Here is a 26,546-nt window from a genome sequence, read left to right on the forward strand (position 1 = left end):
TCTATGTTTCCACAGAATCATATCATTTCTCCAAGAAAGTCAATAGTTTTTATGCAAACTGACATGCATTAAAACTTAGAAGAAACATTAAATTGATGAACAAATCTTAGTGAATTAAAGCAAATTCCCACATTATTCATGAACACATGCTCCTGGCTAAAAGACTTCAAATGTTCAACTTCTTAATTAAAAACGACAGGAACTCCTGATTTACACTTTTAAATAGGATAGTGGTGGAAAGTCTAATTGTGAAGGTTACCTTTGCACAAAGATGCCACCGTGGGGAAGGCATTCCTAGCAGAGTGAACAGTGTGCCTGGCATGTTGAAAGGGTCATAAGAAGCCCAGAGCGGCAGAAGAAATGTGAACAAAGAAAAAAAAAGATGAAGAGGCAGGATGGGAAAGAGAGATCATGTAAGACCTCAAAAACCCTGTTTAAGGACTTTGGCATTAAATTTAAACTCTGGGTGAAAGTTGTTGAGTTTCATTTTCACAGCACAAAAACATGAGAGGACAGGTCAATACCAATGACCAAATACCCACTCGACAGCAAAGCACTGAGGAATAAAGAAGGAAAGCATTAGACGCTACGGAATATAAAGTCAGGCAGCTTTTTTTTTTCTAGCTCCACATACTAGCTCATCACTCATTAGCTGTTTGGTCTTAGATAAGTTCTTGTCATCTCTGATTCATAGCTTTATCCATAAAATGGGGATAACAATAACAGTTCTGCTTAACATAGGTCAGTTTTTTAAAGAATTATAAAAAACTATATTGTGTTAGTTGTTCTTTTTATTTCAAGTCTAGATTGAAACTTCCTCTAAAGTGATCTAAATGATCCTATAAACTTTCACACATACAAATTCTTAATAAATGTAGTTATGACTTTACAACATTAGAGAGTTCTGTATGGGTAGCATGGACTTTTAATGGAAGAATCCTTTGAAATGATATTTTTTCAACAATCATTTAACTAGGCAACAGGTCTATATCAGAAACTGTGCTAAGATACATGAAACAATCTCTACTGAGTTTGGTATTGTGATTGGCACAGACATAAACAGATAATTTTAAAATACCATGGCTTCTGTTCCTGTGCAAGATAAGATGTCAAACTAATATGCACTCCTGGTTTTCTTCCTCCAACCCAACTCTGGAGATTATACAAAAGCAACAGGTAGTCTAAGGAAATACAGGAGGAAACATAAGGGACCCCCAAAGTATCTGGCCTATAGAGTGGGAGGGAAACAGCAGCCAAGAGACAGAGAGGGTCAAGTGTTACACACTGGGAAAGATCTTTCTAGTTGTGACCTGGTTCTATTAATCACTTTGCTCTGGGTAGAGAATTCCCACCCCACACTATGTAATGAAACAGGAAAGTTCTGCTGCCATACCAGTGCCATCTGGAGGGGTAAGGGAGCATCAGAGCACAGCCAGTTTGGGAAACTGCAACAAGATGCCTGCAAGGCCCCTGAGTGTTCTATCCTCACCCTACTCCATGAACAGAATAGAGGATCTGGAGAAGATCATGTCTCAAGGCAGAACAATAGGAAGTTCTTTTTGCAATCAACTCTCTAGCCTTATCACTCTAAAACAAGCCCTTACATCCGTCCCTACCTCTGCTCTCTGAAATAGGAAGAATCAGATACATGGAAGAATCGGATATTAGAGCCTAGTGTTTTCATTCTTCTTCTCATGTAACTATCACTAGCTTATAATTTGGTCCCCCCAGGAAACAAATAACTAAACTCTTGCAGATTGAGCATTATGAAAGAAAGACAACAACTGAATAATCTACCCTGTAGGAAAAAGAATGAAGAGACCAAAGGGAACAAACAATTTTAAATAAACTTAATATACATGTATGGCTGATTCACTTTGCTCTACACCTGACACTAACACAGCATTGTGACTCACCTATGTGCCAAAATAAAATAAAATAAACTTAATAGCTACCAATTGAATGTTTTTTAGAAACTAATGAAATAAATGATGAGTTAACTACCAAAATGAATAGAAGGAAAAGGTTATTCTAACAAACATTAAGTTCAGGTCAGGAAATTCTCCTAAAAGCATTAAACATATAGAAAAGTAGAAATTCTAAACCTTTTCAAAAAGGTAAGACACACAGGAGTTCCCGTCATGGCTCAGCAGAAATGAATCTGAGTAGTATCCAGAAGGATGCAAGTTTGATCCCTGGCCTCACTCAGTGGGTTAAGGATCCAGTGTTGTTGTGAGTTGTGGCATAGCTCGCAGATACAGCTTGGATCTTGCCTTGCTGTGGCTATGGTGTAGGCCAGCAGCTGCAGCTTCATTTCAACAACCCCTAGCCTCTCTAGCCTGGGAACTTCCATATGCCACAGAAAGAAAAAGAAAAAAAAAAGAAGAAAAATCATCAGGAAGAGAAAATGCATTTACGGTACTATACTATATCCACACTGTTAAGTTTATATCATCTTTACAAGAGAGGTTGTAAAAAGAAAGAAAAGAAGTAAATATATACATGCTACACAATATGAACACTGAAAACATTTTGATTAGTGAAGGAAGTCAGTCCCACTAAAGACTATATATTATGATTCCAATTGTACAAAATGTCCAAAACAGAAAAGTCCAGAGAAAGACAGTAGATTAGTGGTTGCTTAGGCTGGTTAAGAGGCGGGGGCCGGGGTGGGGGGTACCTAGAGAAAATGGGTGAGGGTAGGGGCAGAAAGTGGTAGCTAAAGGGTACTCAAGATTCTTTTTTTTTTCCCCTTCCAGTTTTATTGAGATATAACTGACACAGCACTGTGTAAGTTTAAGGTGTGAACCATAATGATCTGACCTACACATATTAAGATGTGACTACCACACTAAGTTTGGTGAACTTGAAAAAAACTTTTTTTCCATGCCATGAGAATTCTTAGGATTTACTCTCCTAACAATTTTCATATATAACATACAGCAGTGTTAATACATTTATCTTGTATAATACATCCCTAGTTCTTATTTATAATAAGGAAATTTGTAACTTTTGACAACCTTCGTCCATTTCCCCCTTCCCTCATCGCCCCTGCTCCCTCCAATCTATGGTTAGCACAAATCTGATCTCCTTTTCTATGAGTTTGTATGTTTTTGTTTTTGAAGTAAAACAAACATTGTTAGTTTTTTTTTTATACAACACAGTAACTTTTTCCTACAATTTGAAAATGATCACCACAATAAGTCAGATATTCCTTACTTGACTGTGTTCCCCACATTGTACATTTCACAATCACGACACATTTATTAAGGAGCTGGAAGTATGTACCTTTTAAGCTCCCTCCCCTATTTCTCTCCTCTTCACAACCCCTTGTCTTCTAGCAACCATCTGTTCATTCTCTGTAACTGTTTTATTTTGTTCGATTGTTTTGTTTTTTAGATTCCACATAAAAATGAAATGATGTAGTATTTGTTTATGTCTGGTTTATTTCACTTAGCATCATACTCTCTAGGTCCACCCAAGTTACCACAAATGACAAGACTTCATTTTTTATGGCTGAGTAATATTCTATTGTGTATATACTTCTCATCATTATTCATTCATCTCTGATGGACACTTGGGCTGGTTCCATATTTTGCCTATTGTGAATAATACCACAATGAACACAGAGATATGGATACCTTTTCAAATTAGTGCTTTTGTTTTCTTCTTACAGATACTCAGGAGTGGAAATTCTATTTTTAATTATTTGAGACATCTCCATTCTGTTTTTTTGTTTGTTTGTTTTGCCTTTTTTAGGGCCACACCCACCCACTGGGCTAGAGGTTGTATTGGAGCTACACTGCTGGCCTACATCACAGCTACAGCAATGCAAGATCTGAGCCACATCTGCAATCTACACCACAGCTCACAGCAAAGCCAGATCACCTACCCACTGAGTGAGGCCAGGGATCAAACCTGCATCCTCATGGAGACTAGTTGGAGTCATTTCCGCTGCACCACAACAGGAACTTCCATTCTATTTCACATAGTGACTTCACCAACTTACATCCCCACCAATGGTGCATGAGGCTTCCCTTTACTCTACATCATGGCCAACCCCTGTAACTTGTTGTCTTTTTGAATGACAGCCATTACGACAGATATGAGGCGATATCTGATTGTGGTTTTGATTTGCATTCCCCTGATGATTAGTGATGCTGATTATCTTCTCATGTACCTGTTGGTCATCTGTATATCTTCTTTAGAAAAATGCCAATTATTAAATTAGGTTTTTTTATGTTGTATTGTATGAGAGCTTATATTTTTGATATGAATACCCTATCAGATATACTGTTTGCAAATATCTTCTCCCATTCAGGAGGTGACCGCTTCCTTTCATTGATAGTTTCCTTCACTGTGCAGAAGCTTCTTAGTGTGATGTAGTACCATTTGTTTATTTTTACTTTTGTTTGCCCTGCCTGAGGAGCTATCCAAAATATTTTTTTACTAAGACTGATGTCAGAGAAAGTATTGCCTATGTTTTCCTCCAGAATATTTATGGTCTCAGGTCTTATATTTAATTTTTTAACCCATTTTGAGTTTATTCTTGTACATGGTATGAGAGAAAAGTTCATTTCTTTCATATGTAGCCACCCAGTTTTCTCAGTACTGTTTATTAAAGAGGTTGTCTCTTCTCTATTATATATTCTTGCCAACATTGTTGTAGATTAATTGCCCTATTAAGTGTAGGTTCATTTCTGGGCTCTCTATTCTATTCTACTGATCTCAGTACCTGTTTTTCTGCTAGCATCACATTGTTTGGATGACTGTAGCTTTGTAGTATAGTTTGAAGTCAGGCAACATGATACCTCCAGCTTTGTTCTTTCTCAATAATGTTTTGGTTATTCAGTTTCCCACACAAATTTTAAAATTATTTGTTCTAGTTTAAAGGGATTGCATTGAATCTGTATATTGTCTTGGGTAGTAGAATCATTTTAACAATATTAATTCTTCCAATCCATGAACAAGATATATCTTTTGTTCTGTCTTCAATTTCTTTCATCAGTGTCTTATGGTTTTCTGAATACAGGTCTTCTACCTCCATAGTTAGATCTATTCCTAGGTATGTTATTCTTTTTGATGCAACTGTAAATGGGATTGTTTTCTTTTTTTATTGAAGTATACTTAATTTATAATACCATGTCAGTTTCAGGTATACAGCACAGTGATTCAGTTATACCCACACACATACATATAAACATACAGTGCATATAGATTCCTTAACTTAATTTCTCTGACAGGTCACTGCTTACATATATAAAAATGCAGCAAATTCCTGTATACAAATTTTGTAACCTGCAACTTTAATGAACACAGTAATGAGTTCTAGAGGCCTCTTGGTGGCCTCTTGAGGATTTTCTATGAATAATATGTTATCTGCAAACAGTTCTCTCTGCAAAGAACCCTCTACCTCCATATTCAGATCTAACCTATCCAGTTAGTAATGAAGGTAAATTATCTGTAGGACTCTCAGCAATTTCCCCTGTTCATTGTAACTGGAAACACTGCTCCCACCTTTGGTGTGTCACTACCGTAATGCTACTTTTATACTTTTATTGTTCCACTCTTCATTCCAATCCTGTTTTCAGAATCTCTGATTCCTCAGATTATAGTTAACTAAGAATTCTTTTTGCATTTACTTAAAAATATTTTGTATCTTTTTTTAAGATTTCAGAAAACAAAAGCATTTTAACAAAGCACTTAAAAAAAAACTGTTTTATTTCTTCCTTTCTACTTTGGAGTCCTTTTATTTCTTTCTCTCATCTGACTGCGGCAGCTAGGGCTGCCAATACTATATTGAATTTAAGTGGTGAGAGTAGGCATTCTTATCTTATTCCTGATCTTGGAGGAAAAGCTTTTAGCTTTTCACTGTTTAAGTGTGATGTTTGCTGTGGGCTTACAGATTATCATATACAGTGGTTTTTACAATGATGTATATTCCTTAAAATCATCATGTATATTCCTTAAAAATCATCATTTATGATGATTTTTATCATAAATCGATTCTGAATTCTGTCCAAAGGTTTTTCCCCATCTATTGTGATGAACATGATTTTTATTCCTCAATTTGTTAACAAGAAATATCACGATGATTGAACCACAGATACTGAAAAATCCCTGCATCCCTGGGACGAATCCCAATTGATCACAGCAATGATCCTTTTAACATATTTTTGAAATCAGTTTGCTAATATTTTGTTTTGCGATTTTGCTTCTATGTTCTTCAGTGATGTTGGTCCTTGTGTTTGTTTGGAGGCATTCCTACTTCTGGAATTTTTTTTTAATTATTTGGGAAGGGTAAGATATTAACTCTTCCCTAAATGTTTGGTAGAATTTCCCTGTGAAGTGATCTAGTCCTGGATTTTTGCTTTTTGGAAGTTGTTTTTATTATGGATCCAATTTTATTACTAGCAATTACCTATTCACATTTTCTGTTTCTTCCTAGTTCAGTCTTGGAAGATGGCATATTTTTAGGAATTTGTCCATTTCTTCTGGGTTGCCCATTTATTAGTATATATTGCTAACAGTAATCTTGTATGATCTTTTGTATTTCAGGGTGTCAAATGTAACTTATCTTTCATTTCTGATTTTATTGGTTTGGGTCCTTTTTTTTTTGGATGAATTTGTTTATAGGTTTATCAATTTTATTTATCTTTTCAAAATATAAGCTCTTGGAGTTCCCGTTGTGGCACAGTGGTTGATGAATCCGACTAGGAACCATGAGGTTGCGGGTTCGATCCCTGCCCTTGTTCAGTGGGTTAACGATCCGGCGTTGCCATGAGCTGTGGTGTAGGTTGCAGACGTGGCTCAGATCCTGCGTTGCTGTGGCTCTGGCATAGGCTGGCGGCTACGGCTCCGATTAGACCCCTAGCCTGGGGACCTCCATATGCTGTGGGAGTGGCCCAAGAAAAAGGCAAAAAGACAAAGACAAAAAAAAAAGCTCTTAATCTTTGCTATTTTTTTTAGTCTTTATTTCATTTATTTCTCCTCCAGTCTTTATGATTTATTTATTTCTACTAATTTTTTTTAAGAGGGGGTGTTTTCTAGTTTTAGATGTAAGGTTAGGTTATTTGAGATTTTTCTTATTTCCCAAGATAGGTTTGTATTGCTATAAACTTCCCTCTTAGAACTGCTTTTGGTGAATTCCATGGATTTGGGGTATTTTTGGATCATCATGTTTCATTTTTATGGTATTTTTTATTTCTTCTTTGATTTCTTCAGTAATCCATTGGTTGTTTAGTGACACACTGTTTAGTCTCCACATATATGAGGTTTTTTCAGGGTTTTTTTCTTATAATTGATTTCTAGTCTCACAGCATTATGGTCAGAAAAGATGCTTGATATTTTAATTATCCTAAATTTACTAAGACTTGTTTCGTGTCCTAGCATGTGATCTAGGGGAATGTTCCATGTGTCCTTTAAAAGAATGCATACTCTGCTGCTTTTGGATGAAATGTTTCATACATAGACACACACACACAGATATATATAACTGTGTGTGTGTTTATATATATATGGGGGTTGGGAGGAGATAGTTCATTTGGGTTAACGTGTCATTTAAGGCTAGTATTTATTGATTTTCTGTCTGGATAATCTTTCCATTGATGCAAGCATGGTGTTAAAGACCCCTACTATTATTGAGTTACTGTGAATTTCCTCTCTTATCTCTGTTCACATTTGCTTTATGTATTTAGATGCTCCTACGTTGGGTTCACATATATTTATTTATGATTATTATATACTCTTTTCATATTAATCTCTTAATCATTATGTAATGTCCTTGTCTCTTGTTATAAAGTCTATTTTGTCTCATATATATATATATATATATATATATATATATATATTGCTACCCCAGGTTTTATTTCCATGGAACATCTTTTCTCTATCTTCTCACTTTTAGTCTGCATATATGTCTTTAAACTGAAGCAAGTCTTATTATAGGCAGTATATGTACGGGTCTTGTTTTCCATTCAGCATACTCCAGTTTTGACTGGAGCATTTTGTTCAGCTAAAGAAATTATTCCTAGATATGCACTTACTGCCATTTTGATAATTGTTTTCAGGTTTTTTTTTGTGTTTCTTTTCTGTTCTTTTTTTCTCTGTCCTCGTGACTTGATGACCATCTTTAGTGTTATGCTTGGATTCTTTTCTTTCTTAGTATATGTATCTCTTACAGATTTTGGTTTGTGGTTCCCATGAGGTTTATATATAGCAATTTATTTCTATCTATCTACCTACCTATCTGTCATTTGTTTAAGTTGCTGATCTCAAGTTCAAACATGTTTTAACTACACAGCATTTTTACTGTTTTGCTACATTTACTTATTTTAACAGATTTTTGTTTTCTGTATCTAACTACTTATGCAGATACAAATGATTTTACTATTTTTGTCTTAACCTTCCTACTAGCTCTAGACTTGGCTGCTTTACCACCTCTACTGTATATTTTTCTTTACCAATGAGATTTTTTTCCTTTCATAATTTTTATGTTTCTTAGAGCTTTTTCTTTCCCGTCAATATTTCTTATAAAACTACCTGGTAGTGCTGAGCTCATTTAGCTTTCACTAGTATGTAACACTTTTGATCACCCTATCAAATCTAAATTACAGCTTTGCCAGGCAGTCTTAGTTGCAGTTTTTCCATTTTATCACTTTAAATATATCACACAAAGCCTTCCTGTCCCTCACTTTCTGCTGCAAAGTCAGCTGATAGTTACATGGGAGTTCCCTTGTATGTTACTTGTTGCTTTTCTCTTACTACCTTGAATTTCTGCCATTTTAATTACAATGTGTCTTGACTTGTTCTTTGGGTTGATATTGTTTGGGACTCTGTGCTTGCTGGACCTCAGTTCCTGTTACTTTTTCCAGGTTAGGCTAGTTTTCTGCTATTACATCTTCAAATATGTTCTCTGTCCTTTTCTCACTTATCCTTCTGAGACTCCTATATGAAAATGTTAGCACAGCTGATGTCCCAGAGATGTCATTTCTTCTTATTCTTTATTCTTTTTTGGTGTTCAGCTTCAATGACTTCCACTACTTTCTTCCAGCTCACTGATCTGCTTCCTGTATCAGCTAACCGACTGTTCCTTCTAATGTATTATTTCAATTATAATATTCTTAAACTGTTTTAGTCTACTTTATATATTCTTATACTTTATTAAATTTCTCACTGTTCTCACCTATTCTTCTCCTGAGTTCTCTGAACATCATTACAATCATTATCTTGAACTTTTAACCTGGTAGATTGCCTATACCCATTTCAGGTATTTTGTAGACTGGTTACATACTAATCTTGGAGAAATGGCCTTTTGTAGATTATGTCCTATGCATCCCGATAGCGCACTGCCCTCTTGTCATCACAGCTCTATACTCTAGGAATGCCCTCTATGTGGGTTGCATGGGTTCTTCTGTTGTAGCAGACTGACTGCTGAAGGGAACAGGGATGTGTGCCATTCCAGTGTCAGGCCCTGTCTTGTGTGGAAACTACTGGACACTGCTGGGTGGGCCTCAGGGGGTCCAGGAACTAGTGCTGGCCAATGAGTGGGCAAAGCCAGGTTTTAGAGTGGGTGATTATAAGAATGGGGGTCCTGGATCTAGAATCAGTTGTTTGGTACATGGGACTAATTCCTACACAGCTGCTGCAGGGCTCATGGTGTCCCAAAGCTGTTAGTGAAGCTGGAACCTAGGGTGCCTGGCTGAGTCATCCAAGTTGTTTCCAATCTGGTGGCAACTTGCCAGTGGGTAGGGCCAGGACCCAAGAGCTCCTAAGCTAGTTCACGATCACTGGTGGGTAGAGACAGATTCTTGGGTCTCTGGTTATAAGATCCTGGGGATCTGGCACTGGTGTTGGCACGCTGGTGAATGGGGCTGCTCCTGACACAGCCAGCCATGGGGTTTGGTGTAGCCCAAAGCTGGGGTGGACCACTGGTGGGTGGGCCAGATCCTGGGGTGGCTGGCTTAGAGAATGTGTTGATCCTGAGGCTGCTGTCTGCAGATGGTTAGGCTCAGGGACCAGGGGTTCCCAGGCCTGGTGCCTGCCCACTGGTGAGGATGAGCCTGGGGACTAGTACTGCCCTACTGGTGAGTGAAGCCAGGTTGCAGGGGGTTCCTTGAGCTAGTGTTTTGGCCTGCCGCTAGGTGGTACTGAGGCCCAAGGGATCCCAGGGTTAGTGCTGGCCCACTTGTAGGTGGAGCCATGTCCCAAGGTCTCTGATTGCTGGGTCCTAGGGCTAGTGCCCCAGTCCTGATGTGTGAGTCCAGGTCCTAGAGTGGCTGTGGGCTCATGGGGTCTTGGTCATGATGGTGGGTGAAGCTGAACTGCCTGGTCTGAGGCATCCCAGTACTTGTGTTGACAGGCTGGTAGGCCTGGCTGGGTCCTAGAGCTAATAAGTTAGAGAAAAGTGTGCAAAAATGGTGCTTACCAGTACCAGTGTCCATGTGGTAGAACGAGCCCCCAAATATGGGTGCCACCAGTGTCCAAGTCCCTAGGGTGAGTCCCATCTTCTGCCTCTTCAAGAGAATCTCTAAGATCAGAAGGTCAACCTGACCCAGGCTTCTTTTAAATTACTGCTCTGCCCCAGGTCCCAGAGCATATGAGATTATGTGTGCACCTGTTTCTATTTCCCACAACTCTCTGGCTCTCCAGAAAATAAGCCTTACTGGCCTTCAATACTGAATGTTCCTAGGGCTCATCCTCCCAGTGAAGGACCCCAAGGCTGGGGGGCTTGATGTGGGATTTAGACCACTCAGTCCTTAGGATGAACCTCTGCAATTATAATTATCCTCCTGTTTGTGGGTATCCCACCTGGAGATATGGGTCTTGATGATATCACATATCCACCCTCCTGTATCTCCTATCTGGTGTATCTCTTTACATGTAGAAGGTCTTTTCTGATAATTTTCTGGTTCTTCTCACTTCTGTCATTAGCTATAATTTCTGCATGATTGTGGGAGGAGGTGAGTTCAGCATCTTCCTACACTGCATCTTGGCCACTCCCTCTACCACCATACTGTTTTTATTACTATAGCTTTGTAACACAGTTTGAAATCAGGAAGTATGATGCCTCCAGCTTTGTTGTTTTTTCTTAGGCTAGCATTGGGTCTTTTGTGGTTCCATAAAAATTTTAGAATTGCTTTTTCTCTTTCTGTGAAAAATGTCATGGGAACTTTTATAGGAATTGCACTGAATTCATATACAGTTTTTAGTACTATAGACAATATTAATTCTGCCAATCCATGAATATGGGGTACATTTCCAGTACCCCATATTCATTTATTTATGAGCCTTTAATTTCTTTCATCAATATCTTAAAAGTTTTCAGATCTTTCACTTCTTTGATTAAATTTCTTAGGTATTTTATTGTTTTTGATGCTATTGTAAATGGGGCTGTTTTAGGTTTTTTTTTTTCAGATAGTTTGTTGTTAGTGTATAGAAATGCAACTGATTTTTGTATGTTGATTTTTGTATGCTTCAATTTTACTGAGTTTATTTATTAGTTCCTAAAGTTTTTTGGTTGTTTTTAAGAGTTTTCAATATATAAGATTATTATCTGTAAACAGAGAAACTTTTACTTACTCCTTTGTGATAGAGATGCTCTTTATTTCTTTTTCTTGACTAATTACACTGTCTATGTCTTCCGGTACTATGTCGAATAAGAATGGAAAGAGGGGGCACCTTGTCTTTTCCTGATCTTAGAGGAAGAGATGTGGACTTTTCAGAGTTGAGGATATTAGTTGTGGGCTTGCAAATATGGCCTTTATTATACTGAGGTATCTTCCCTCTATGATCACTTTATTAAGAATTTTAGAGTGAAAGTAAGTTGAATTCTGTTAAATGCTTTTTTTGCATCTACTGAGATACACACATGATTTTTAACATTCCTTCTATTAATGTGGTATATCAAATTTATTGATTTAAAATTTTTGAGTCATCCTTAAGTTGCAGGGATCAATCCACTTGATCATGGCGTATGATCCTTTTAAGGTGCTATTGAATTTGGTTTGCTAATATTTTGAGAATTTTTACATCTATATTCATCAGCAATATTGGCCTACTGATTTCTTTGGCTATAGCATTCTTATTTGCCTTTGAAATCAATGCAAAACTGGCCTTGCAAAATAAGTTGGGACATGTTCCCTCATCTTCAGTTGATTGGAAGAGTCTGAGTAGGATTGACAATTTTATCTTACACAACTATTTCGAGTTTATGATTTAAAATTTAAAATTTTTACTTGAAAATGTGCCAAGAGTTTTTTTGGGGGGTGGGGGAGAAAGTTACTGCTATTTCTTATAAATCAGTGATTTACCAGTAATAACGTGACCCCAAAAGGCAAGATTCCAGAGCTTCTTTTATTACCCTAGATACTAACTCCCATTTTGTTCCCCCAAATTTTAAGCCCATTACCTTAAAAAATTAGGAAATTTACAGCATACGATTTTGGGGTTTTTTTGTTGTTGTTGTTGGGCTGCACCTGTGGCATATGGAAGTTCCCAGGCTAGGGTTGGAATCAAAGCTGCAGCCACTGGCCTATGCCACTGCCACAGCAACACAAGATCTGTGCCACATCTATAGCCTACACTGTAGTTTGTGGCAATGCCAGATCCTTTTAACCTACTAAGCAAGGCCAGGGAGTGAACCCACATCCTCACAGATCCTAGGTGGGTTCTTAATCTAGTGAGCCACAACACAAACTCCTTTAGTATACAATTTAAAGTATTTAGTAGTTGTAATTTTTTCCCCTATATTTAAAATGTAGAGGACTAGGCTACATGGAATTCATTCGAATTCTAATAACCAATGATTTTATTAGGCTACTAGAACAGTCTAGGTAAATTATAATAGCTTAAGTTGGACTCATTCTAGATGTTATTTATCATTGAATTGCGTCCCTCCCAGAAGGTATTTTGAAGTCCTAGCCTCCAGTACCCGTGAACATGACCTCATTTGGAAACATGGTTTTGCAGCTGTAATTAGGTTATGGTGACATCATTAAAATAGGGCCAAATCCAATTAACTATAGCAGAAATCATTAGAAAAAGAGACAGAGACATACAAAGAGAACACCATGTGCTGAGGACAGGCAGAGGTTAGACTGATACAGCTACAAGCCAAGGAACACCAAGAATTGATAGTTACCACCAGAAGCTAGAAAGCAGTAAAGAAGGAGACTACACAGGGCCCTAGGAGGAACCAATTCTATCAATACCTTGGTTTTGGACATCGTGCCTCTAGAACTGTGAGAGAATAAACTTCTATTGTTTTAAACCAAGCGGTTTGTGGTACTTTGTGACAGCAGCCCTAGGAAACTACTACACTAGCTGATAAAGTCATAAGGCTCCTTTATTTGTTCTTTTAAATTTTATTGCTTTTTCTTGATTATAAGATAGTATTTTTTACATAAATATGTAAAATAAAGCAAATAAGAAATACCTACAATCCTATAGTAGTAGAAAACAACTGTTAATAAAACTATTGAAATATACACTTTTTTGAATATTTATTCACATTTATTTGGGAAATTGCTTTACTTGTAAACTCACAACTGATAAGGCACATTGTTGCAAAATCCTGAGGGAGGAGGGAGAGAGACAAATCCAAGAATCTTGATAGAGGGCAAAGCGAAAAGAGCTTCCTTGTTTCTCCCCTTCCCTCCTCCTAGTTCAGAACACAAAGAGCCAGGATTTCCAAGTCCAGCTGGCCTCCTCCTCACTCCCGCTCTTGTTACCAAACTTCTTTTTAGGCAACACATCCTTAAAAATGAAGTTCTTGTGTTTTTTTAGATTTATATTATGTCCAAAAAACACTGCTTGGAAAATTCATTCTTTGTACTCAAGTATTACCAAGAATTCTTGTGCAACAATTGGTCTACATTAAAACCTTGGTAAGAGAGTTTCCATCATGGCTCAGTGGTAATGAACCCTGCTAGAATACATAAGGATGCTGGTTCAATCCCTGGCCTCGCTCAGTGGGTTAATGATCCAGCGCCACCATAAGCTGTGGTGTAAGTTGCAGACGCAGCTCAGATCTAGGGTTTCTGTGGCTGTGGTGTAGGCTGGCAGTTGTAGCTCCGATTCAACCCCCTAGCCTGGGAACTTCCATATGCTGCACCTGTGGCCCTAAAAAGCAAAACCAAAAAACCCAAAACCTTGTCAAGATTATTGGCCAAGCCAAATCAAAAACCAAGCAGATGGTGCCTAAGGGCAATAGCTCTGTTAGGAAGTGATGAGCTACTCCTGTGTTGTACAGGGTACCAGAGGTGGTCAGTTTAGGTGCTGAGGTCCTTCTGTCCTCAGAAGCATTAACCCAGTCTGGGCCAATTCAATACCTCAGCCACAGGAAGCAATGACAGCTACAGATAATTAAAATACAACACAACAAAGTAAACCAATATAAAGCTTTCGCCCTTGAATTAAAAAGTAAAATAGTTATCCCTCAGGAATGCTCAGGAAATGTTGAAAAAGAAAAAAAAAGTGTTCAGAGGGTATACTGGCTGATATCCGAGTGTACTGCATCTATTCTCCCAGCAGGAGGGAGGAGAGTTTTCTACACAGAAAGAACAGACCAGAAAATGTACTGGTGATCATTTGGTTCAGGTAAGTCAAGGGCTCTGCCCATCCAGATGGGTAAGAATTTCTCCAGAACCTATCTATAACATATAGTTCACTCCATTCATATTTAAGTCTGTCTGCTATCAGCTTAATTGTCAAGACATGCAACCAAGAGGGGATTTGACACAGGTGGTGACATCAGTGCATTTGAACATAAAGAGCATCACAGCAATCACTGTGCTTTTGAGCTGCATGTGGAAGGTCTATGCAGTTCATCAGCTTGTTTCCCTTGATTTATGGAAGAGGTAGGTCAATTGGCCAAAAAAAAAGAAACAGTCTTCAGGAGGCTAACAAGATGAAGAGTGGTGTTGTGATGTGAGTTTACATGTCATTATCTGCACTAATCCATGAGGAACTTCAAAGGGAAAGACTTGTCACAACAGCCTATCACTGTGCAAAAAAGGCACCCTGGACAAGGGCAATCAGCATCCTCTCCCAAGACAGTTCAGGGAGTGGCAAGAGAGAAACACAACTACCCTGAGTTCCCTGTTATTCAATAAAATATCAACAGGATGTGCTGGGAGGCCATCCGTTTTACAAGACCCTGCTAAATCAGGACTGGCTTGAGAACCTGGTATAATTCACCTTCTAGAGAAGAGTGTCCTTCATGAAAAGACAGAGCAGAGCACACAGAAGAACAGAGTCCAAAATTATCTGCTGAGAATAATTTAAAAATGGGGGGCTTCAGAGGACCACACCCATTACACAAATAAACAAGAGAGGCCAGGGACCCCACAACCAAAGGATCCAGATCATGTGTCCTTTCTACTGTTTACATAATGAGTGTTGCTTGTTTCATTCAAATATAAGTTTTCCTGACTAAATTTTTTAATGAGGGTTCCAGAGCTAAAGGCAGTTTCCCAGGAGAAAATAGCATCCAGAGAGGTAAGGGTTGACAGGATGGAGCCTGTCTGCACACAGATGAAATTATACAGGATCAAACCGATGAGAACTGAGAAAACCTGAATGATGGGGATGTTCAGAATCAGGGCCAAGAGGTTCAAGAACAGGTTTGGCGTCATGGGGAAAAGTCTCAAAAACAGTAAGAAAAAAAAAAACAAGTTGTTTCTGTTCTCCTCCACCTTCCTTTGCAGCAGGGCCACTTTGTCAGGAAAGTAGGAGACCACCAGCTGTTTGCCGAAAACACTGGAAAGAAATGGCAGCATCTGGCACCCACGGAGGCCAGCACACAGCCCAGCAAAAGCCCCAGCCATAGCCCAAACAAAGTACCAGCTGACATGTTCTCCGTCTTCTTCAGGACAGACATGTTTGCTTTTCTTCCAGTTTCCAACAAAGAAACTGCTTAAGTGGATCCAGCCTAAGCTGAATGTTGAGGGAGGAGGAAGACATGTAGGAAGCTGGAGCTGGGGATGGCAAAGCCCTGTTTGTAGAGGTAGACACTGCAAAGGAGTAGGAACACATAGGCCTGGTGCTCTTTCCAGTACTCTCAAAGGAACTCAAAGAGTTCCCGCAGCTCCTCCACATCCACGGGGAACCATAGTGAACTGTCTCCAGCCTCCTCGGCTGAGCCTAGTGTCAGTCCACGGGGCAATTGTGTCGACAGCAAATACAAGGCAAAGACCAGAAGGAGACCAAGCAGGGGACGCATCTGGGCACCCTCACCCCAATCCTCAGGTCCACAGATGAGTGTGGAAGCAGCCCCAGGTTCCTAACTGCTCACGTTGAAACATATTCTTAATAATACCCTAACTTGGTCATTCAACTGTAAAGTGAAATTTCATTCTAACATTTTTTTTTTTACTAATAAGCAATATAGCTACTCAAGGAAGACACTGAAGACTTTTCAATGATATACTACAAATGCCCATCTTACTAGAAAAAAGTATTTAAGGCCTTATGTTAGATAACTGGATAGCAAGCTGAAGAGGTCTATAGCAAGCTAAAGTAATTTTAAGAAAACTCATTTATTTTAGATCTCTCATTTTTATAAAATTGAAGGATTATAGTAAGAAAGATAATTGAAAGATAGATATCCTTTGACATAGAAAACCACTGTCACTCTACAAATGGAGGAAGTGGCATTAGAAACTTTAAAAAACTCAGAAAACAAAATTAAAATAATTAGGACAAACTACATCTCCAACAACAAAAACATCAAATTTTAAGTAATTTTCAATGTTTTGTATTTTTTTTGCTCAACGTATTTGTGTCTGATAAAGAATTGTGCTTTCTTGTGTATTTTATTAATCACCAGTTTTCACTTGTAACTAAAGAAAAAGAGTGTATGTATATCCAGAATATAGAGGATGAACATTAAAAGCAATGGCTTATGGCAATCTGCTTTAAGACATTATCTTCAGAAGAAAATTATGCCAAAACAGGCATAACCTAACATTACCTTGACAAAACCCCAAACTGAACTCTTGCTTTACTATCACTTTTTCCCCATCTTAACTGATGGTAACTTCATTACAGTTGCTCAGAACAAATATCTTAGGATCGTCTTTGACTTCTCTTTCTTGCATATCTCAGTCAGAGTATGACCAATTCTCACCATCTCCACTTCTATATTTCTGGTCTTACCCATCATCAGATCTTGTCGGGACTACTAGAAGAGCCTTCTGTCTCCTAACTTCTACCCTTACTCCTTTGAGTCTATCCTCAAGATTAGACAAAGAAATCTCTCTAAAATTAAGTCAAAATGTCATCCCTTTGCTCAAAACCTTGCAACACATCCTTATTACATGCAGATTAAACTGCAAAGCCAATAATATCTGATAAAAGTAAAAAAACTTTCTCCTGTGCTCTCACACCACTTCTGAGACCAGATGTATGGGTTTTTCCACAACAAACAATTCTTTAACTCTCAGTGGACACTTTAACACTATCGAAGTTGGTACTAGATTCCACATATCAAAGGCTCAGTCCCACGAGACTAACCTCCAATTTTAGATACCAACCACAAGTGTCACCTGTACTTCTTACTGGCCACCAATAAATTAGGGGTTCCCACGGAATTATTCCATGAATTCAATTAACTTGCTAGCATGGCTCTAGAAAAAAAGCTTACTTGAGTAGATTTCAAGTTTATTATTTAAAAAAAACACAGCAACTCAGGAACAGGTAGATGAAAGAGCTGCACAGGGCAAAGTTTTCGGGAAAGAGTATGAAGCTTCCATGCCTTCTCAAGAAACACCTCCCTCCCAGCACCTCCACAAGTTCACCAACCCAAAATCTTTCCAAACCACTTCGGTTAGGATTTTTTGTCATGCTTGGGTTAAATATTTGGTCATTATCAATCTCTACCACTCTCCCCTCCCTGAGATGGTGGGAGGGTATAGCTGAAAAGTTCCAGTCCACTAATCACGTGGTTAGTTCCCTAGCAACCAGCCTCTTCTCCTGAGGCTATCCCCCAGCCACTAGTCATCTCATTAGCACTAAACAAACAAACAAACAAACAAAAACAATTATCACTTTGGAGTTACCAAGCATTTTAGCAGTTGTGTGCCAGAAATGGCCAGAGACCAAATATCTATTTCTTATTATGTAACATCTGCCTACCCTCTCATCTCTAAACTTCATCTCTTACTACCTTCCGTTTACATTTTCCATTTCAGCTACATAGGCCTCCTTGACATTCCTGAACAAACCATGCAAACTCCTTCTCTAAAACCTTTGCACTATCAATTCTTCTGCCTGGAATACACGTCCCCTTAATAACCACATGGCTTCTCCCTGGGTAACTTCATGATTGCTTGGCTCAACAATCATCTTCTAGATGAGGCCTAAACTTATTTAAAATTGCAACCCACTCCACATACCCAGTTCCCTTTGTCCTGCTCTACTTCTTCCTTTCTTCTTGGCATTCTTCACCAATATAGTAAATTAACTTATTATATTTATTATTGTTTCTAATCCTCTTAGAATATAAAATGAATCCCAAGCATCTAGAATAATGCACAGTACACGTGGAAGGTAGTCATTAAATTATTGAATGATTCTCAGGAAATAAAATGAAATCTCAATTAACAAACCCTCTGAAATCAGTATTCCTAACGAATATGACCTAGGCACTTTCCCACCACCTGGCAGCTAGGTTAGTGTCAGTACTATTCTGACAAGGGAATAAGATTATCTCAGGCCTATAAAGCAGTACCTTATAGAAGGAAAAATCTTCTAGGGTTCAAACAGTTTCCTCCCTAAAAGCAGAAGGCCATCATTACAGAGGCAAGAGTTTATTATGCAGGCTAAGAAGTTTAGAAGAAGCCAAAACAAAGTATCTAGTAAACAAAGAATGCCTTGATGGGTTCTTGACAAGGATAGAATCCACCTTCTGATACTAACCTCGTGATTCCCAATTATTCTACCTTTGAAAAATTTCCACCAGTACAGCACATTACTCTACTACTCAATCATTAAAAGGCAGATCAGTTAAAAAGCAGATCAGGTCCATCATCTATAATCAAAATCTAAAAAGGTTCATAGAGTTATGATAAGAATCTTAAAGCATGCCTAAAATATCTAATAAATGCCTAAAACATAGAAGGCAGTCAGTAAAGGCAAGCTAATTACAATGACAGCAAAAACACAATCCTTGATATAAAATGGTTTTTAACAATAGAAACACACATTTGAATAAAAAGTAAAAACTGTATTATGCTATTTTATACCCCATTTGGTTATCTTTCTCCATTCCCTTAAACGGGAGTATCAATCTTGACTAAAGCCTTAATCCAGATTAGTGGCATCAGATAAACTGTACAATAAACTATTAATTTCTAAGTTTTAAAATTCATTAATAAGTCATTCTTAGTAGAAAACAAGCTATTTACAGAGCTATCCTTCTTTAAGGAAATTTAAAGTATGAAAAATTCTAATTTACAAAAAATATTTGGGAATGCTTCACTTTACAGTAAAAGCAGATTTGCCATGGATTTTAAACGTTCATTTATAAACTGTCTGGACTAGAAAAGAAGAAATGAAATTAAATGTTAGAAGACAATGCTTCAGAGTAAAGAGAAAGCAACGCTAAAATAATGTAAGTAACAGAGATTTTTTTTACTTTTTAGAGCCCCACCCGCAGCATATGGAAGTCCCCAGGGTAGGGGTCGAATTGAAGCTAAAGCTGCCGGCCTATGCCACAGCCACAGCAACTTAGGATCCGAGCCATACCACAGCTCACAGCAATGCCAGATTGCTGACCCACTGAGTGAAGCCAGGGATTGAACCTGCATCCTCATGGATCTTAGTCGGGTTCACAAACCACTGAGCCATGAAGGTAACTCCTCAGAAAAGATTTAATTTAGAAAAATTCAACCTATGTACAATTTTTTGGAAAAATAATACAAAAGTTCCTTCCTGACAATTTTAACTCATAAATAACATGATGATCCATCCAGCCATAAACAATAACTAGAGCACTTAAAATGCACCTTGACACTGTTCTCATCATGTCTCTGGGTCACAAGAATGCTCCCCCACCTCCAGCATTACCAACCCTTGTGTTGTCCATCCAGTATTCTTCTCACACTAAAGATGCAATACACATATCTCCTTCATTCGCTTATTCAGTCCTTCTTCTACAGCAACACAGTTTAAACCTTTAACAATACAATTGTACAAAGAACAGTGGTAACACAAAGATGAAGAAATCTGCCCCCTGCCCAATCACAGGGGGTGGGGGTGGGGGACTAGGAAGTCAGAAAAGAAGAGAAGCAGCATCTCACAAAGGCAAGAATATTGGAAAAAAAAAAAAAAAAGAGAGAGAGAGAGACTTTTATCTTTGGAAACCAACGTAGTTGGGGGAAGAATGGGAGTAGTCAGAGATGAGGCTTAGGAAAGGAAGAACTCATATTTCTGACTACTTCAACAATGCCATTAATTTTCCAATCTCTATTGCTTAGCATACAACACTAGGTCAATAAAATATTTATTGAACAAATTTGCTGAATCAGAAAAGCACAATTTAAAAACTTATAAATTCCAAAGGAAAAGTATTTCTTCAAACTGCTTTTTGCAGGTTAATATTCGCAAAAATAGACGACTAATGTAGTTATTTCCAAATTAATTCAAAAATACCGTGAGAACTCAGATAACTGACTTAATTCATTAAAAACAGTAAAGATACTGAAATATGGTCTATGTTGCATAACATGTTATTTTCTAATGAATTAAAAATCACAAAGCAAATTTTCTTAAGTGACTCATGTAAAACAAAAATTCTTCAAGAAAAAAAAAAAATCTTCAACCAGATGCAATGGTTTGTGGTACTCTTGTGTATGTCATGGACACCTTTGGTGGTAGTGAATACTTTGGACCCCTCAGAATAATGTTTGTGAAGTATAAAATAAAATTGAGGGTATTAAAAAAAGAAAAGTAAGTTCCTGTTGTGGCTCAGTGGTAATGAGTCTGACCAGTATCCATGAGGATTCGGGTTTGATCCCTGGCCTCCCTCAGTGGGTTGGCGATCTGGCGTTGCTGTCAGATCTAACCACTGACCGTAGTTTTAATTGAAGATCCCTAGTTTAAGAGAGAGGACATGGGTTAATCTGGAGAAGCAAAGAACTGATACTTTTTGCCTAAATATCCTATATATGTAGTATTCTTATTATTTAAAGAAAACTCAAGAGTTCCCTTGCGGCAAAGTGGGTTAAGGACCCAACGTTGTCTCTGTGAGGATGTGGATTCAATCCCTGACCTCACTCAGTGGGTTAAGGATCAGGTGTTGCCAAGGCTGTGGCACAGGCCCCAGCTGCAGCTCAGATTTGACCCCCAGGAGGGCAATTTCCATATGCCACAGGTGTGGCGGTGAAAAGAAAAAAAAAAAAGCCTCTAAAGTATAAAATAAAAACAAAAACCTTGTTTTTTCAGGAGTGTAATTAACTCCTACCTGCTGTGAGTTTGTCTATTTGGAATTCTTAAGACAGTGGCAGATAAATCACACATTACTTTTGTAAAATAAATTTCATTTGGTTTAATTTCTCTAACAAGATTAAGATTTCTGCCTAGACCATCATCATGGAACTGAAAAGAACAGAAAATAAAACTAAACACAAGTATTAATTTAGCCAAAAGTCCATTCCAATCTGAACTGTTAGCGATTTCTCCTCCTTTTAAATATGGAGAATTAGCAATGCTTTTCTTTAAAGAACCGAACTAAAAGCGAATCAGACCATGATCATAAAAAACCTCCTAAATTTAAGTATCACTCAGAAATAGCCTTTTAAAACTCCTTGCAAAAATATACATTTTTTTTCCAGATGAGAAAACATTTGGCAAACTCTGCTATCCAACAAATAAAGCCTTGCAGTACATTTATAAGCATTAATCAGACTTTGCATTGATAAGAAAACCTGTAGCAGGATAGCAAAACCTCAGAGCACGCTCGGTTTGCAGGCTTCAGAAACAAATCCTCCCTGTTACACCTGTGCAGGTACTTCCTGTTCTTCAAAGATGTTTAAAAGTAGTTTGGTAAACGTCCCATAAGTCGCCATTTAAAAGCTAAACATTAACTTTATAAATTATTACTACCACCCAGAAACCACCAGCCCAAAGATTCTCACAAATCATATCTTCTCCCAAGACACGAACATAACCACCTGGATCCCTTTAAAAAGCTGCTGCTCCGGAGAGGCAGTGGCTTGGAACTGAGGGACAGGCGCCAAGTAAGGATAATATTCGTAACCCCAACGCACTAAACGGCCCAGTGGGACCGCAGTTTCTGCCCCTGGCACGCCCTCAAACACTGCAACAATTAACAACCAAGACCCAGTAAGAAAAGCACCCCCTCCTTCCGCGCGGGCGCCTTTACCCTGGCCAAAGGCATCTCCGCCAAATCCCCGACCCGGTGGGGAGTAAGCGGGAGGGCTGCATGACCTCGGGCGCCTGAAACCCGGCAACGAGCCCTGAGTCTGCCCCGAGGAGGGTGGACTTGGGGAGGAGGTCGCAGGGCTGCGAGGGGAGAGACCAGGTCTGAGGCTGGAATGAGGGTATTCCAGTCAGGCCCGTGTGGGAGCAGGTCGTAGGATCCTCATCCAGGGACTAGTTTTGTAGACTTACCTTGAGCTCTGCCCTTTCAGCGAGAATAGTATGCGGTCCAGGTAGAGAAATAATGGCCTTCTACTTCTACAGAGCTACCTCCCGTTGGCCTAGCTCCGCCTGAGGTCGACACCAAGCTGATAGACAAACAGCTGCCACCGTAACCGAGGCTCACCGGGAACTGGAGCAGAGGCTACTGGTCTCTGCCGCCTAGAGCTCGACCCAGCGCACGGAGCATGCGCACACGCCTCAGCACTCCAGGGCCAGTGAGGGCAGTGACACCTGCGATCAACAGGTCCTGGTAGCTCCGCCCTTCTCCCCGCCTCACCCCTACCCCGCCCCCCCGGAGCTGGCCTCGCCTTCCCGCACACCAAGCCGGCCCCGCCCCCCGCAGGCGATTTCCCGGTTTTCCAGACCTGCGGAACTGTATTCCCGCGGGGGTTAGATGGGGCGCGCGAACCAGTCGACTTACTCCGAGGCGCCAGATCCCGCGAGAGCAGAAGCTTGACCATTTTTCCTAAGTCGGGAGCGGGCTGCTGGGGCTTCTCTGTTGGAGGAAAGTGGCTGCAGGTTGGTCTGTGTGGTGTAGAGGGAAGGAAGGGATAGTTCCTCAAGTAGAGGTGATTATTCCGGTAGTCTTGGTCATTTATTCAGTATTTTCTAAGCTCAGGGACGCGAATCCACCAACGACTGCCGTATAAGTTAGGTGTTGTTACCTCAGAGAAAACTATTGCCTGGCATCGAAACCCCATGTGAATACACAGGTCTCTTTAGCTTTCTGTGAATCATTACAATATTTGCAGTTAAATGGCTTCCATTGGCTTAAATGTATATCACCCAGTTTGTTGTTTCGTGACTATTAATAAAATGAAAGCTTTTATAACACGTTGACCTGGTTAATGGTTAATTGTGAGAAAAAATTGGCTACCTCCATACTGTACTCTCAACAGGTTTTAAGTTGCAAGCTAAAGCTTGGAAAATGGGCTAAACTTTGTTCAATAATAACATAATTCTTTTTGTTTTGGGGGGGTGCGGATTTTAGGGCCGTACCCCGTGGCATACGGAAGTTCCCAGGCTAGGGGTTGAATCAGAGCTGTATCTGCCAGTCTACTTCAGAGTCACAGCAATGGCCAGATCCAGATTAGCTCCTGCCACCTACACCACATCTCACTGCAGGCGGGGATCCCAGACCCACTGAGCGAGGCCAAAGATTGAACCCACGTCCTCATGAATACTGGTCGGGTTCATTATCTTGAGCCACAGCGAGAACCCCCATAACATATTTCTTACAAATGATAGTAAAGGAAAAATTCACTGTTATCTTTAGTATCAAAGATTGCTCTCAATAAGTAGTAAGTAAGGTTTGGAACTCATTTCTAAGCTGTTGCAGGTAGAACATACAGATTATAAAAATCAATTTAACTAAACTCATAGGTACTTCTAAATGTTTATCTGAAGAAACATTTTAGATTGGTATAGGTGAATAGTACCTGAGACTGAATCACTGAGAATTTATTGAGCATTTACTATGTTCCCTTTATTGAATTGGCCACTGAAGAAAATAAAGTGAAATTTAAGATATGGTCCCTGCCTTCAGGAAATTTAAAACTTTTGGAGAAGGGAAAAAAACTCTACATTTAAAAAATAGCACCATTAACTCTCTCCTTGGTTTCCATAGTGCCGCTTTCTGCTATTTCTGCCACTACCTCTCTGATGCATTTTTAAATATATTTTTTTTTAATATGTGCCCTCTGTGTTCCCCAACTCTCCATTTTCTTTTGTTGTTACTCCTGTCCTTCAGCAGTAGCTTCCCCATGATGAACTTACTTACCAGCTATCCAGGGCACCAAGGACTCCCAAGTATCTATCTTCAGAGTAGACCCTTTTAAGCAACAGCATCTTCATTTGAATTTCATACAGGCAGTTTAAGTATGTTCCAAATTGACATGAGCATCTTTACTACTCCTTACCCCTAGTGCCTTATCTCTTCCCACCCATCTGAAACCTAGCCCACTTTCATCTGTATTTCAGATAATAGCATCCAGTTGCCCAAGTCAAGAGTCTATGGGTGCCTTTATATTACATTTCCTTAATTCCTCTATCCTAATATCAAACTCTATTGACTGATCTCCTTAAGGATCTGTGGAATCAAACCCTCTTTTTAATCTCTGCTCTCACTGTCTTAATCCATCAAGTACTCATCATCTCTTCTGACTCCTCTACCTTGGACTGTTTCAACAGCCTCTAGTTATATCCCACTTGAGTCCAACCTCTAGTCTATTAATAATATTTCTAACATGATATTCCTCTGCCAAGATTTTTTCAGGGGCTCCCCATCACTTTTATGATCTAGCCCCATACTGTTAATCTCATCTACCATTCTTGCCCATTTACTCCACACCAGTTACACTGAATTCCTTGTTCTTCTGTGATTCTGCTAGATTCTCAAGATCCTTGAGGTCTTAGTTGAATACTTACTTCCACCATGGAACTTTTCATAACTTCCTGACTCAGACCTGCCTTTCCTTCACCCTTTTTAGATGTATTTCTAACAATTATATTGTACTGTAATTATCTCTTTGCAAATGTAACTGACAGAGCAACCCCCACCTTCATTCTTGAAAAATAATTTGAACTGTGGATAATAACCACTCAATACTATCTCCCTCATTTAGAGATTATAGAAGAATGCCCTTCAGTTCACCCTGCTCAAGAATTTGACTAAATCCTGACTATATACTTTATTCATGTAATTTCAAACTTTCTACCAGTTTGTGGCACATCTAAGTACTGGGTTTTAATGGGTCACAAATTAAGCATAAAAAGGGCAGTCTGAAGAAGAATCATGGCAAGAAAGGAAAATTGACAGTGTACTGCATTTTAGGACAGGAGTTGCTGCTAGAAGACTTTGTAGTTAGAAATGTCACAACATAGGTTTTAAATGTATTGCCTCTGAGAATTACAGTTTGTCTTTCAGGGATGTATGTATATGTTTGATTCAATAGTTATTTATTGGGTGGACCAAATTAGTGAAGAAAGATCTTTGCACCTCACACTGGCTTACGATCATGAAAGAGAACATACTTGGAATGCCATAGACCACCTTATATTTCTTGACTGAGGCCTAGTCAAAGTTTATATCATCAATACCACCATACTTAACACACCTCTTACTATTATTCTGGCGTGGTTATAACTCAGACTTTGGGAGATGTACCATCTTGTGGCAATATTCACCTTATCACTAAGTGGTAGGAGTAGCGTTCTTCTATCCTGAGGAGCTGTGATCCAATAGTTCCAGGAGGTAATCAAGAGTTGAAGGTGTAGCAAACCATGACTGAGCTGAGGAGGGTGAAGTACAGAAGTATAGAGCAGTGGTAGCTGAATGTCTGACTCAGGATTGCATATGAAACAAACTTTATTCTAAATGTATTAAGGAAATGTTGAGGATTGGTGAGTGTTATTTTCTTAGTAAGCTTCTAGAGATCAAGGACCATATATTTTTTTTTATTTTTCTATTTCCAGGGCATAAAACTTCAAGTGTTCTTTGGATAGACTGAGACATTGGAAGTTTTGTTGATATTTTAGAGAATGGAGACATCTCTGTGGACCAGAATTGTTAGGGAAGACTTCTGTGGGAAATCAGAGATGAGCTTGAAAAGTTCATGGGTAGGCACATTTGAAGACACTGAGGAGGAGACATGACTACTTCACCAGCAAAATTTTAGAAACAAATGAAAAAGGCCTATTGTGGCAGGGCTATAATAGGAACCCTTTGTAAGTTCTTGAACAGGATGTTTAGTTTGGAACTATATACAGAAGATTTGTAGGGGAAACTGTAGTTAGGCAAGAAGATGAGCTAAACCAGTGCAATTCCAGAGAAATCTTCAGTCTGTGACTTAATGATGAGGCCAACCAGAAAAATCTAGTCACAA

The 26,546-nt window shown here is 38.9% G+C and overlaps 1 protein-coding gene and 1 pseudogene across 1 annotated transcript in view; both read right to left on the reverse strand.

Moving 5' to 3' along the window:
- The window catches only part of USP53 (ubiquitin specific peptidase 53), a 61,483-nt gene extending 38,624 nt beyond the window's left edge, over nucleotides 1-22,859 (reverse strand). Inside the window, exon 1 of the mRNA XM_047798587.1 lies at nucleotides 22,633-22,859. The gene's annotated coding sequence lies outside the window, so the exon portion shown is untranslated. The remainder of the gene's footprint in view (nucleotides 1-22,632) is intronic.
- LOC125137669 (transmembrane protein 41A-like) lies at nucleotides 14,046-16,498 on the reverse strand (annotated as a pseudogene).
- Nucleotides 22,860-26,546: the final 3,687 nt, after the last annotated feature.

Source organism: Phacochoerus africanus, chromosome 10 (assembly GCF_016906955.1).
Source record: "Phacochoerus africanus isolate WHEZ1 chromosome 10, ROS_Pafr_v1, whole genome shotgun sequence".
Taxonomy (NCBI): domain Eukaryota; kingdom Metazoa; phylum Chordata; class Mammalia; order Artiodactyla; family Suidae; genus Phacochoerus; species Phacochoerus africanus.